This window comes from Bufo gargarizans, chromosome 3 (genome assembly GCF_014858855.1).
Source record: "Bufo gargarizans isolate SCDJY-AF-19 chromosome 3, ASM1485885v1, whole genome shotgun sequence".
Taxonomy (NCBI): Eukaryota; Metazoa; Chordata; class Amphibia; order Anura; family Bufonidae; genus Bufo; species Bufo gargarizans.
In genome coordinates this window covers 387,268,590-387,282,691 of record NC_058082.1, presented here as the reverse complement: position 1 = coordinate 387,282,691, position 14,102 = coordinate 387,268,590, and the positions used below count along the sequence as shown (strand labels likewise).

The 14,102-nt window shown below is 45.6% G+C and overlaps 1 non-coding gene across 1 annotated transcript; it reads left to right on the top strand.

The window, feature by feature from the left end:
• The first annotated feature begins 13,700 nt into the window (after positions 1 to 13,700).
• LOC122933579 lies at positions 13,701 to 13,886 on the top strand. Its single transcript, XR_006388518.1, has one exon. It is a non-coding gene; the product is annotated as a U2 spliceosomal RNA (small nuclear RNA).
• The last annotated feature ends 216 nt before the right edge of the window (positions 13,887 to 14,102 follow it).

Genomic DNA, 14,102 nt, shown 5'->3' with positions numbered 1-14,102 from the left:
TAGAGGGAGGGAGGGAGGGGGGTGCGCACACTGGCCACCAACGAGTTAACAACAGGGGGGGGGGCCGCACAATGATATTCAAACTGGGGAGGGGGGGGGGGGTCTGCCCCCTGCTGCCTGGCAGCCCTGATCTCTTACAGGGGGATATGATGGGGTTAATTGTACTATCATATCCCCCTGTAAGAGATCGGGTGCTGCCAGGCAGCAGGGGGCAGTCTTGTACAAAGTTTGCAGTGTATTCTAACTAGAAGCGTCCCCATCACCATGGGAACGCTTCTGTGTTAGAATATACTGTCGGAAATGAGTTTTCACGAAGTGAAAACTTAGATCAGAAAAAGCTTTTATGCAGACGGATCTTCAGATCCGTCTGTATGAAAGCAACCTACGGCCACGGATCACGGACACGGATGCCAATCTTGTGTGCATCCGTGTTCTTTCACGGACCCATTGACTTGAATGGGCCCGTGAACCGTTGGCCGTGAAAAAAATAGGACAGGTCATATTTTTTTCACGGCCAGGAAACACGGCTCACGGATGCGGCTGCCAAACGGTGCATTTTCCGATTTTTCCACGGACCCATTGAAAGTCAATGGGTCCGTGAAAAAAAACGGAAAACGGCACAACGGCCACGGATGCACACAACGGTCGTGTGCATGAGGCCTATAGTGGATTTGTTGTATTGTGCAGCAGTGGTGGTGACTGGTGAGCGGTTCTGCAGCGATACTACAACTACAAAGTGTGACAAATGCAATTAGAAAAAATAATTATAACTGGTGTGATACACCAGTGCCCCCTAAAACAACAGATTGAAGCAGGGTGTTATATACCTTCTTCCACAAACACTGTGCTTCTCTAGAGACTTTTGTCACAGGATCATTTAAAAAAATGACAGACAGAAAAGAGGCAAGCCCTTCCGCAGGGGTGGTAGTGGTCGGGCAGAAGCACCAGCCTAAGTGGGAAGTTGCAGAAGGTGCGTGCAATTGCGTCAGAGGACTCAGTCTTCGGCCCCATGCACATGGCCGTTGTTCACAGCCGTGTGCGGGCCGTGGAACCGCGGCCTGGATCCCTCCTGAGAGCAGGAGCGCACGGCGTCACTGGTTGCTATGACGCCGTGCGCTCCCTGCTGCCGGCACAGTACAGTAATACACTGGTACGATCTATACCAGTGTATTACTGTACTGTGCCGGCAGCAGGGAGCGCACGGCGTCATAGCAACCAGTGACGCCGTGCGCTCCTGCTCTCAGGAGGGATCCAGGCCGCGGTTCCACGGCCCGCACACGGCTGTGAACAACGGCCGTGTGCATGGGGCCTTCTGCTTCTGCACCCTCCTCATCCTCTCTATGTGCACCCTCTTCACTCTCTGCTGTGTGCACCCCCAAAGACACCACCACCAACACCACCACCACCATTAACCCTCCACTTGAGCCACAGGAATTATTTTCCGATCCATTACAAGACATTTCCGTTGCGTAGCCATTTTATGGCATCAGATCAGGAAGAGGAGGTAGCAACGGCCGCCACTCAGAAGTCTGACAGTACCCAGATCAGCCCAAGGAGGTTGGTCCCCGCTGTTGCTGCCTACTCAGAGATCTCTAATGTTAATGGTGGGGAAGGTGACGTCGATGATGACCTCATGTGGGTGCCCACAAGAGGGGAAGAGGAGGGGAGTTCAGAGGGAGAGATGGACCAGCAGATGGGGAGGAGAAGCAGGCAGAACTTACATTGCACAGGAGGCAAAAAGCAGACTAAAAATGTATCAGGAGCGAGGACACCTACCATGCACGGTCACATCTGGCGCTCCCAGGACGCCGGCACATAGCTCCGCAGTGTGGGCTTTTTTTAACGTGTCTGCTGCTGACAATAGTGTTGCCATCTGCAGCCTTTGCTGTCAACGCAAAGGTCGCGGTAAGCCAAACACTCACCTAGGGACGACCGCCTTAAGAAGGCACCTGGCCTCCAATCACTGAGCCCAGTGGGAGCAACGCTGTCAGAACTCACAAAGCCACACTCCAGGCGCTCACCGTCCAATCTCTTTTCCTTCTCCTCTCTACTCCCTATTGTCCTCCACTCCACCTTCCATTGTGCTGTCCTCATTTTTATCTGGCAAAAGGCAGGCTTCCATGGCCCAAATGTTCGAGCGTAAAAAGATGATGATGCCGGATAACCCTCTTGCCCAATGGTTTACCGCTGGCTTGTCGGAACTGCTAGCCCGACAACTACTGCCATATAAACTGGTGGACTCGGAGGCCTTTAGAAAATTTGTGACCATTGGAACACTGCAATGGAAGGTCTCAGGAAGGAAATATTTCTCCCAGAAGGGCATCCCAGAGCTATATGGCCACGTTCAGCAGCAAGTGAATGTATCTCTGGTGCACAGTGTCGGTGCCAAGATACATCTGACCACAGACACGTGGTCTAGTAAACACAGGCAGGGAAGGTACATAACTTTTACTGCCCCCTGGGTGAACCTTCTGATGGCCGTCAAGCATGCAACCCGTGGCACCTGTGTAGATTTGGTGTTACCGCCACAGATTGCATGAAGGCCTACCTCTTCTTCTTCTCCTCCTACTCCATCCTCCCTCTCCTCCTCGGCTGACTCCTCCTTTTCTACTGCTACCGTCTCTTTCGCTGCAACCCCCAAGATCCCCAGAACCAATTCGATATGCCAGGTGAAATGTTTCCATGCTGTGCTGCGTAGGTTGTGCCTGGAAGCCAAGAGCCACACCGGTCCTGCATTCCTTTCAGCTTTGCGTTCACTGGCAGATCCAGTGGCTAACCCCGCTCAATTTGAGACTTGGTAAAGTGGTGAGTAACAACGGTGCCAATCTCCTAAGCGCGCTGAAACAAGGCAAAATGACACACGTGCCGTGCATTGCACACGTCCTGAACTTAGTCGTGCAGTGATTCGTTGCCGAATACCCCCGGGTGCAGGACGTCTTGCGGCAGGCCAGGAAAATCTCTGGCCATTTCAGAAGATCTTATACGTCCATGGCTCGCCTTGCTGACATTTAGCGGCGACACAACCTGCCGGTCAGACCTCTGATTTGTGACTGCCCGATACGATGGAACTCCACCTTGTATATGCTTGATATGCGGCTCCAGCAGAAACGTGCAGTCATTGACTACCTGTACAAACTCTGCGGCAGGACAGGTTCTGGGGAGCTTGTTTTTTTTGTTCACCGCACCAGTGGCTGCTCATGCGCAACACATGCAGACTTCTGCGGCCATTTGATGAGATCACCAAACTGGTCAGTCGCAGCCAGGGCGTCATCAGTGACAATGTACCTTGCGCCTTCTTTCTGGAGCGTGCATTGCGTTGTGTCATTGATCAAGCCGTCAAGGAGCAGGAAGATGAGGAAGTTGCAATGCTGGATTAATTCCCAGGGGGGCTACTTTATCTGAGACAAGTCACCAACAGGAATCTGAAGAGGAGTCAGAGGAGGATGGAGCCGGGGCGGATGAGGAGGAGCAAGAAGAGCATGCTTTAAACCTTTCTGGGATCCCTGGTGTTGTCCGTGGATGGGGGGAGGAGAACGAGGACGACATTATCCTGGATGATGAGCAGGAGCCAGGACACTACACCGCTTCCAGTTTAGTGCAAATGAGGGCCTTTATGCTCAAGTGTTTTAAGAGGGACCCCCATATAAAAAGCATATAGGGCAAGGACCAGTACTGGGTGGCAACGCACTTAGACTTCCCAGTACAAACAAAAAATGGCGGAAATGTTACCACCATCACAGAGGGCTGTCAGAATGCAGCACTTCCAGGCCTTGCTTCGAGAAATGCTGCATTCTGCTTTTGCGGGCGCTGGCAGAGGAATTTCCAGTCACAGAGAAACAGTTGTGGGTACCAATCCAACAGCTCAGATTTATTAAAATAGAATAATAATAAATGTTAAAATAATACAGTATCAATAACACAATAAATAAAATATAATTGGTTGACCAAATTCACACCATAGAATAGTATCGCATTCCAACCTGGTAGAAGGGCATGTGTCAATGGTATTATAGCGGTGTCCTGAATAAAAGTAAACGTGATACTATACAGTGGGTTGAATTAAATATAAATACAATAAATAAATCCTCCGTGTGTGGTATAATACAAATTACAATAAGAATCAGTGTTTCAAGCGTGCTAAAGTAAAATTATAAGTATACAATAAACCAATGATTGCAAAATAAGTGAACCAAGTGAATAAAGTGATGGGACACCTGGTGATGACCCTGTGCACCGAACAATTGATACAAAAGTTCCTCCTGTAGTGTTGAGTAAACGCAACAAGTAGTGGCCAGATCAGCCGTTATGATGTCTCAGCCTAATGGCTGTAATACGTTCAATGATGGCAATTCAATGACTGTTTGTACTTTGAAAGCCAAATCTTCCTGGAAAAGGAGTCTTACCTCCTATGATGGTGTCCTTCTGCTGTACACGTGCGCTAACATCTACGCACTTACTGTTTGGAAATGCCGGCAGTCCGCTGTACGAGATGCGCTGACGTCCACGCTCTCGTTAGTACTGCTTGTGAGGCAATCACGTCTGGTCTCGCTGTGTTTCGAGTGAGACTTCTGTCCAGTCTCTATATCCGCTCCGACGTTTGTACAGCAGTATGATTATCCCAGCAAAGTAATTTTTCAAGAATGTCTCTTAACGCATGGCCATGCGAAAAGTCTTTCTCTTGGAGATTATGACAGAATATCGCCCAGACGCGTTTCGGGACTGTTCCGGTCCCTTCCTCAGTGGTAATGGCAGACACTACTAAACCTCCTCCTTTTTAAGCAATTCCTTGGTAAACGGCAAGTCCTGGTTATGTAATCCAGACCAGGAATAACAATATATGATTATCGCCATATTGCGATTCAGTTGCGTTTTTGGTTGCGTTTTTCTTGCGGTTTTTTTCAGTTGCTGCGTTTTTTGTAAAATTATGTTCAGTCAATTGCGATACATCTATATTCATGGTTAAAAACTATTAATTCAATAAATTTATATCATAAATGAATAAAATAGATAAAATATATAAAATATAAATAAAATGGATAAAACAGTTAAATTCATATGATAGTTTGAGGTCCTAGATCATCATCATAATCGGTGGTTATCATACTTTCACATAATTATGGTAGAATTAGTGTTGATATGGAGAAGGTCGGATTGGGTGAGGGTCCCAAACCAGAGGGCGAGTCCCAGCGCCGATAAACGGCCAAGCTTGGGACTCGACATCGGGGATGGGGCCGTCACCTATTGAATAAATCCGAACAGCTCCATATCCGAGTTCAATCCATACGGTATAAGAGATCCAAACTCATAGATCTGTCTGGACTCGGCTCTGGACATTTTATAAATAAAATCGCCTCCTCTCCAATGTTTTTCTATTTTCTCAAGGCCAAAAAACTTTAGATTATCCGGGTTACTATTATGTTTCTCTTTATAGTGTTTTGACAATGAGTGTTTCTCATACCCTTTCTTAACATTGGAGATGTGTTCCCTAATCCTTATTTTCAGGGGGCGTTTTGTCCGGCCTATATATTGACGATTGCAGGGGCATTGGATCAAATATATTACCCCTGATGTATTGCAGGAAATACAATCATCAATAGTCCATCTATATTGGTTCTGAGTTGAATAAACGTCCAGGGTCTTCCATGGTGTAATACTAATCTTACACCCTATACACTTTCCACACCTATAAAATCCCTTCATTTTCATGAAGGAACCTAGGGTGGGATTTTTTTGAATTTTTTCTGGCACTGATGGAGCTACTTTCAAACCTAAGTTAGGAGCTCTAGTGAAAGTAATTTTTGGTGTATGTGGCAGAAGATGGCCTATAGTTTTGTCACTTAGCAAGTATGACCAATGTGACCTTATCATTTTTTGGATTCTCTTATAGTTGTTATTAAATGGGAGAACTAATCTTATGTTTAAAAATGTGTCCTCCATCTGTTGCAATGGTTTTTCTTTAAAAAATTATTGTCGGTCCAATTGTCTTACAGTACTTAGGGCCTCATTGATTATTCCTGTGGGATATTGTTTCTCCTCAAAATAACCCTGCATCTTTTTCGCTTCTTCCTCAAATTTCGCATCTTCCGTGCAGATACGTCTGATACGTCTCAACTGTCCCATAGGGACATTAATTAACCACCTTGGAAGGTGACAACTTGAGAAGGGAATAAAGTTGGTGGTGGCTGTAGGCTTTTGGAAGGTACTGCATGAATATCTTCCATCTATTGCTTCTATTAATAGATCTAAATATTCTGTTCTATCCTCGATTTTTGAGGTGAAAATCAAACCTTTATCATTATTATTTATACATTTCAGGAATTCTTCCAATGAAGAATTCCTGAAACGTATAAATAATAATGATAAAGGTTTGATTTTCACCTCAAAAATCGAGGATAGAAAACATTCTTGAAAACGCAACTGAATCGCAATATGGCGATAATCATATATTGTTATTCCTGGTCTGGATTACACAACCAGGACTTGCCGTTTACCAAGGAATTGCTTAAAAAGGAGGAGGTTTAGTAGTGTCTGCCATTACCACTGAGGAAGGGACCGGAACAGTCCCGAAACGCGTCTGGGCGATACTCTGTCATAACCTCCAAGAGAAAGACTTTTTGCATGGCCATGCGTTAAGAGACATTCTTGAAAAATTACTTCGCTGGGATAATCATACTGCTGTACAAACGTCGGAGCGGATATAGAGACTGGACAGAAGTCTCACTCGAAACACCGCGAGACCAGACGTGATTGCCTCACAAGCAGTACTAACGAGAGCGTGGACGTCAGCGCATCTCGTACAGCGGACTGCCGGCATTTCCAAACAGTAAGTGCGTAGATGTTAGCGCACGTGTACAGCAAAAGGACACCATCATAGGAGGTAAGACTCCTTTTCCAGGAAGATTTGGCTTTCAAAGTACAAACAGTCATTGAATTGCCATCATTGAACGTATTACAGCCATTAGGCTGAGACATCATAACGGCTGATCTGGCCACTACTTGTTGCGTTTACTCAACACTACAGGAGGAACTTTTGTATCAATTGTTCGGTGCACAGGGTCATCACCAGGTGTCCCATCACTTTATTCACTTGGTTCACTTATTTTGCAATCATTGGTTTATTGTATACTTATAATTTTACTTTAGCACGCTTGAAACACTGATTCTTATTGTAATTTGTATTATACCACAAACGGAGGATTTATTTATTGTATTTATATTTAATTCAACCCACTGTATAGTATCACGTTTACTTTTATTCAGGACACCGCTATAATACCATTGACACATGCCCTTCTACCAGGTTGGAATGCGATACTATTCTATGGTGTGAATTTGGTCGACCAATTATATTTTATTTATTGTGTTATTGATACTGTATTATTTTAACATTTATTATTATTCTATTTTAATAAATCTGAGTATTTTGCCATAGAGTGAGTGCTCGCTCTTTCACTTTTTCAGTTTATCCTTACATTGAGGTGAGGCGTCCTCAATTTTAGCTTGAAGCACCACACCACCCACTAACAGCAGTGAGCCGCGCCATTTTTTCAACCAATCCAACAGCGCCTTCAAGAAGAGGCCGGTTTGAAGATGTGTTGGTCACTTCTGATATGAGATCATTCTTTCAGCCGAATGAATGGCAAAGATAACTCTGGAAAGCTATCTTTGCCATTTAATTTCTTCCTGACAAGACAACTTGGTGTCTTTGCTCCCTTGTGCGAAGTTCTCCTATAATGATTATTCAAGCAAATCTACAAATAAATCTCTTTTTATCATCAATATTTAGCTATCTCTCTCCCCATTTCCACCTCATCGGATGTACCAGCCACTGGTGACACTCTCAAGATTTTCTTTCAGATCTAACAATAGACCAAAGCTTCTCTAAAAAAGGCATCTGTTGACATTGCATATCTCTGCTGGGGATAGAGTCTGTTTGTCCGCTAGAAATATTCATCTAAGAGTTCCCTACAAGTTTGCAGCTCGATTCCTGGGTCCATTTGAAGTGTTTGGATATATTAATCCTGTCTGTTATAAGCTGTGACTTCCATTATCTCTCTGTTTTTCCACGTCTTCCATGTGTTTCTTCTCAAACCTTTTGCACTTATTTGTTTCTTCAGATCATCTGTCGTTTTCGAAGTGAAAACTCAGCTCTGAAAAAGCTTTTATGGAGACGGATCTTCGGATCCATCTGTTTGAAAGTAACCTACGGACACGGATCACGGACACGGATGCCAAACTTGTGTGCATCCGTGCTTTTTCACAGACCCATTGACTTGAATGGGTCCGTGAACCGTTGTCCGTCAAAAAAATAGGACAGTTCGTATTTTTTGACGGACAGGATACACGGATCACGGATGCGGCTGCAAAACGGTGCATTTTCCGATTTTTCCACGGACCCATTGAAAGTCAATGGGTCAGTGGAAAAAAAAACGGAAAACGGCACAACTGCCACGGATGCACACAACGGTCGTGTGCATGAGAATTGTATAATGTAGAGAGAGAGAGAGAATCTAAATCGCACATCCTCATTCCTATACTTATGACTACTGTACGTAATTTGCAGCATTTCATTTGATAAAACATGGCTATACAGCACTAGTATCAATCATTTGCTGTGCACTATTAAGAGGCATTGGTATACGGTTTGATCAAAGAGCATAGGCCCACTTACCGCGACAAGGTTGCCTCTTGTTAAGTGGGAACCTACTCTAACCATAGCGCAGTGCCGTGCGGCGACCACCGCGCCTCCACACCACTCCAGCAGGCAACGGGATCCAACAGCCACACTGCGGCCCCACCGTGCGGCAGAGCCACCCAGGCCTCGGATCCCATCACTCCACCAGCACGGCACAGAAGCAGCGACGGCCATCGTCCAGCGCCGCATGTGAACTGGTGCAAAGGGATCACCTGTTCACAGCTTCTCAGGAACTCCAACTGAGATGTGGTAGGAATTATAAAACCCTTTGCAGACTTCTGCTAATTAAAAGCACCTATGTCACATGGGGAGGAGTGCTGACTCAGAGGGGGGAAAAAAGAAGTTAAAGCATATAAATTGTATAATGTAGAGAGAGAGAGAATCTAAATCGCACATCCTCATTCCTATACTTATGACTACTGTACGTAATTTGCAGCATTTGATAAAACATGGCTATACAGCACTAGTATCAATCATTTGCTGTGCACTATTAAGAGGCATTGGTATACAGTTTGATCAAAGAGCATAGGCCCACTTACCGCGACAAGGTTGCCTCTTGTTAAGTGGGAACCTACTCTAACCATAGCGCAGTGCCGTGCGGCGACCACCGCACCTCCACACCGCTCCAGCAGGCAACGGGATCCAACAGCCACACTGCGGCCCCACCGTGCGGCAGAGCCACCCAGGCCTCGGATCCTATCACTCCACCAGCATGGTCGTGTGCATGAGGCCTAACTTTGTGGGAGTGAGTTTGTTGTAAAAGGCCCTAACTGGCTCACACAGAACCCTGACCTCATTTCCATTGTACACCTATAGGATGAACTAGAATGGAGATTATGAGCTAGGCTGACTCATCCAACATTGGTATCTGATCTCACAAATGCTCTTCTGAATGGGTAAAAAATTCCCACAGTCACAATCCAGAATCTTATAGAAATCCTCTCTAGAAGAGTGGAAACAGTTTTTGCTGCAACAGGAGGACCTACTCCATGTTAATATCAATGGATTCATACATGGGGGTCCGCAGAAATAATTTTATTGACATCCATGCTCTGCTTGTTTCTGAGAATGTAATGAGGGGGAGGGGCATATTCATTATCTCAAAGTATAATAACGCATGAGTTGTGCAGTGGCGGATCCAGAGCCTGGTCTCGGGAGGGGCACTTCCAGATTATTTTCTGTCCACCGCCACAAAACAATGGTGCTTATAGAACAGACTACACAGTGTTGCGGTATACTGTATATTGTGTGGAACAGTGTAGGCTATATGTGTATAACATAAACATACTCCACATGAAAACTTACAATTACTTGGCTTGGCCCTTGGGGATCTCGGACACCACTTTAACACTTGGCTGGGGGGCTAGGCGGAGCTGATGTTGTGTTTTCTCCTAATGAGAAAGATTTCATAATAAGGATTTGGAGAAGGGGCAGAGGGATAGCAGAGCAGGGAGAGGCTGGTGCTGCTACTAGGGGGTCATACCATGTGGGAGTAATAAAGCCCACCATAATGCCCCCCAGTAGAAATATTCTCCTTATAATGTGACAGTGCAAATAATACCGCCTTGTAATGCCCCCAGTTGAGCTAATGTCCCTATAGTGCCCCCATAATGTGCCAGTATAAAATACCCCTATATAGTGCCCCCAGTAAATGCATCCATAGTGCTCCTCTCCCCCCTTCCTCCTAGTGCCCCACATAATGTACCAGTATAAAATGCCCCAGTAGATGCCCTCAGTGTCCCCCATAATTTACAAGTATAAAATACCCCTTCTTAGTGCCCCCCTTAGATGACCCCATAGTACTCCTCTCCCCCCTTCCTCATAGTACCCACCATAATGTGTGCCAGTATAAAATTCTACTGTACAGAGCCGCCCATATAAAACACCCATTCTTTGTGGCCTCAGTAGATGCCCCTATAGTGCCCCCAATAATGTGGCAGTAATAACAGCCCCCCTATCATGTGCCAGTAATAACAGCCCCCCATCATGTGCCAGTAATGACAGCCCCCCCTTGTGCCAGTAATGACAGCCCCCATTATGTGCCAGTAATGACAGCCCCCGTTATGTGCCAGTAATGACAGACCCCCATTATGTGCCAGTAATGACAGCCCCCATTATGTGACAGTTATGACAGCCCCCCATTATGTGCCAGTAATGACAGCCCCCCATTATGTGCCAGCAATGACAGCCCCCCTATTATGTGCCAGTAGCCAGAGACCCCAATTATGTGCCAGGAGCCAGAGACGCCCATTATGTGCCAGTAGCCAGAGACCCCCATTATGCGCCAGTAGCCAGAGACCCCCATTATGTGCCAGTAGCCAGACACCCCCATTATGTGCCAGTAGCCACCAGTATTGTACACACAAAAAAATATGGGCTAAGGACGCGATACAGATAACTATGGAGATGAGCACTTCATCTTCCTATGGAAGCGTTCATCTTCCTGTGCCACGATTTCTAGGGGGGGGCACTTGCCCCCCCATGCGGACGCCCATGGATTCATAATGGAATGTCATGAAAGCTCCTATAGTATATATACTTTTTTCAATATGGTGTGTTTTTGGGGAATGAACACGCATTCAGGTATCCTGTTCATTTCATGTCCACCAAGCACAGGAAACTTTATCTCTCTTTTTATATTTTTCAAACTTGAAAATGTTCATTCTTTTTCTTTATTCCTTTTCTTCATTCTTTTTAGTACATCCCAAATTGCTTTAGATTTGGTTTTCGTTGTGCAATAACAGTACAGGTTTCTGCAATATACTGTATCCTAAAGTCCCTTTTACATGGGCTAAGTTTCAGGCTAATAATCTGATGATCATTTGTTAACTTGTTCTCTATAATTGCCCCTTGGTCAATGTGCTGCAGATGAAGGAACAACCTCTTGTTCATTAGGTGATGGGATTTTTTGGGATCACATAATTTTTACTAGTATTTTACAAAGTTTAAAAAAAAACAACTAGAGAACACCTCTATAGAAAATGATACAATACAACTGCAGGTGTAAACACAAACATTAACCCCTTAGTGACCACCCATACGTGTTTTTACGGCGGCCAGTAAGGGGCCTTGGGCTGGAGCGCCTTTTTACAGCGGCACTTCAGCCCAAGTTAGCGATAAAATCTAGTGCTGTAGCTCAGTGCCCGCAGCTGCCGGAGGTAGCTGAGGGCTCGGGGCAGTGATCAGAGACCGTGACAAGTGGTCTCTGATCACGTGATCGCCATGATACACTTTATCACGGCGATCACAATAAATGCTGGCAGCGGAGCTCATGTAAAAGAGGAGGGAGAAAGTCTCCGGTGCAGCGATCTGGTCCCCCAGCGCTTCTGGCCCTAAGCTGGGTCCCGATCCTCACCCCCCACGCCCCCTTACCCTCAAGAAAGATGGCGGCGGCGGCGGCCCGGCCCATGTGCAGACTGAAAGCCAGCCGCTGCTCTCAGTAAGGTCTCTCTCCTCAGGAGAGGAGAGAGAAGTTCAAATTATGCCCCGATCGGGTCCACCAGTTTTTTTTATATAACTACTGAACCAAACTGAGTAATAGCCCTATATATTGAGAAATCGCAGCATAAGGATTTTAAGGAGACAAAAAAAAAAATGAGTTTAGTGGAGTGACAGAAGCCCTTTAAGGCCCAAACAGGCTTCGTCACTAAGGGATTAAAGGTGTTATCTAACTTCAGCAAATGGCATTTCTAAAAGACATAAAGTTAATACAAGGCACTACTGTATTGCTTCCTTTGCTGGCTGGATTCATTTTTCCATCCCATTATACACTGCTCATTTCCATGGTTACGACCACCCAGTAATCCAGCAGTGGTGGCCGTGCTTGCACAATATAGGAAAAAGCGCACGTCTGTCTGGTGGCTTGGTCTGTGGGAGGGCCCATAGTGCAGCACATTTTTCTGTCGTGTGCAAGCATGGCCATTGCTGGATTGCAGGGTGGTCGTAACCATTGAAACGAGCAGTGTATAATGTGATTGAAAAATGAATCCAGTCAGCAAAGGAGGCAATTTGGACAATCACAATACATTAGTAAGTGCCTTGTATTAACTTTCTCTACATGATAAATGCCACTTGCAGTAGTGAGAAAACCCCTTTAACAATGTCATACATCTATAATACAGTTAGGCCTCATGCACATGTCTGTTCCTTTTTTTTGCGGACTGTATTCGGAACCATTCATTTCAATGGGTCCGCAAAAAAGATGGAAGGTGCATTCTGTTTCCATTTGTCCGTATTTCCGTTCTGCAAAAAAATAGAACATGTCCTATTATTGTCTGCATTATCCGCCAAGGATAGGACTGTTCTATTAGGGGCCAGCTGTTCTGTTTCTCAAAATACGGAATGCACATTGACGTCATCCTCTTTTATTTTTTGTAGGTGGAAGAGGGGGAGGAGGAAGCCAACACTGTTTCTGTTTGTTTGTTTTTGTCCATGTGTCCGTTGCTATGGGCCACGGCATGACAGTTTGGTGCTTGCATGTCCTGGGTTAAAACTGGGTAAAATTCCGTCTCAGTTTAAGATCTCATACGTCCCCTATCTATGCCAAAAGGGTGTTCTAAATTTTAAAAAATTGACAGACTCCACAGAAGACTTTCTTCTCCTACATCAGTTAGACGGATGCAAAAGGGATGTTCTCAATTAAAAAATTTATTTTTCATTTTTTTGGGTTACTGTAGGCCCCAAAACATTTGGAAATGGCAAAGAGAAGGCACAAAGTGAGCTGGAGTATAACAATAGCTGGGGAGAGGGGTAGAGAGGCTGTCCTGGGACAGATGGCACGCTTTGGCAACAGGATGTACGTGTGAGGAAAAGGTGTGCACCAGGCGGGTGATGTTATGCAGATAAGTAACCTGAAGGGGCGCATTTTGGTGGGGGCAGAGTGGCATAGGGATGATCTCCCTGTTTTGTCAGAGAAACATGCGTCATGAAATGGGGCTGGGGCCTGGAGGCTAATGCCTTGAGAAGTTTTCTGCTTCGGCGAACGTCGGCGAACCCTTTTCAGGTTATCTGTTCTCGGCTTTTATGGTGTTATCACCTGTAGTATCTTTTCTTCTCAGTTTAATATCTCCTATGTCCTCTATCTGGCGACCATATATCTAATGTTTTTTTCGGACGGGAAGAGTGAAAAAGAGCTTGCTCTGTCCACTCCATGCATTGACCTACTCTACTGCAGTTCGCCGATGTATGTGACTGTGTTCGCCGGACTCGGAGGCCTGCAAACAACTTTGCAGGAAAGCTCGCTTCTTTCACCTGGTCTAGGCTGGGACAAGTGAGACAGCTGCAGATAATACAATTGCTGGGATCACCTGTAGTATCTTTTCTTCTCAGTTTAATATCTCCTACAAGGGGGGGGGGGGGGGAGTTGGCAACTGCTCTGCAGTATAACAATGGCTGGGTGCGGCCGGTA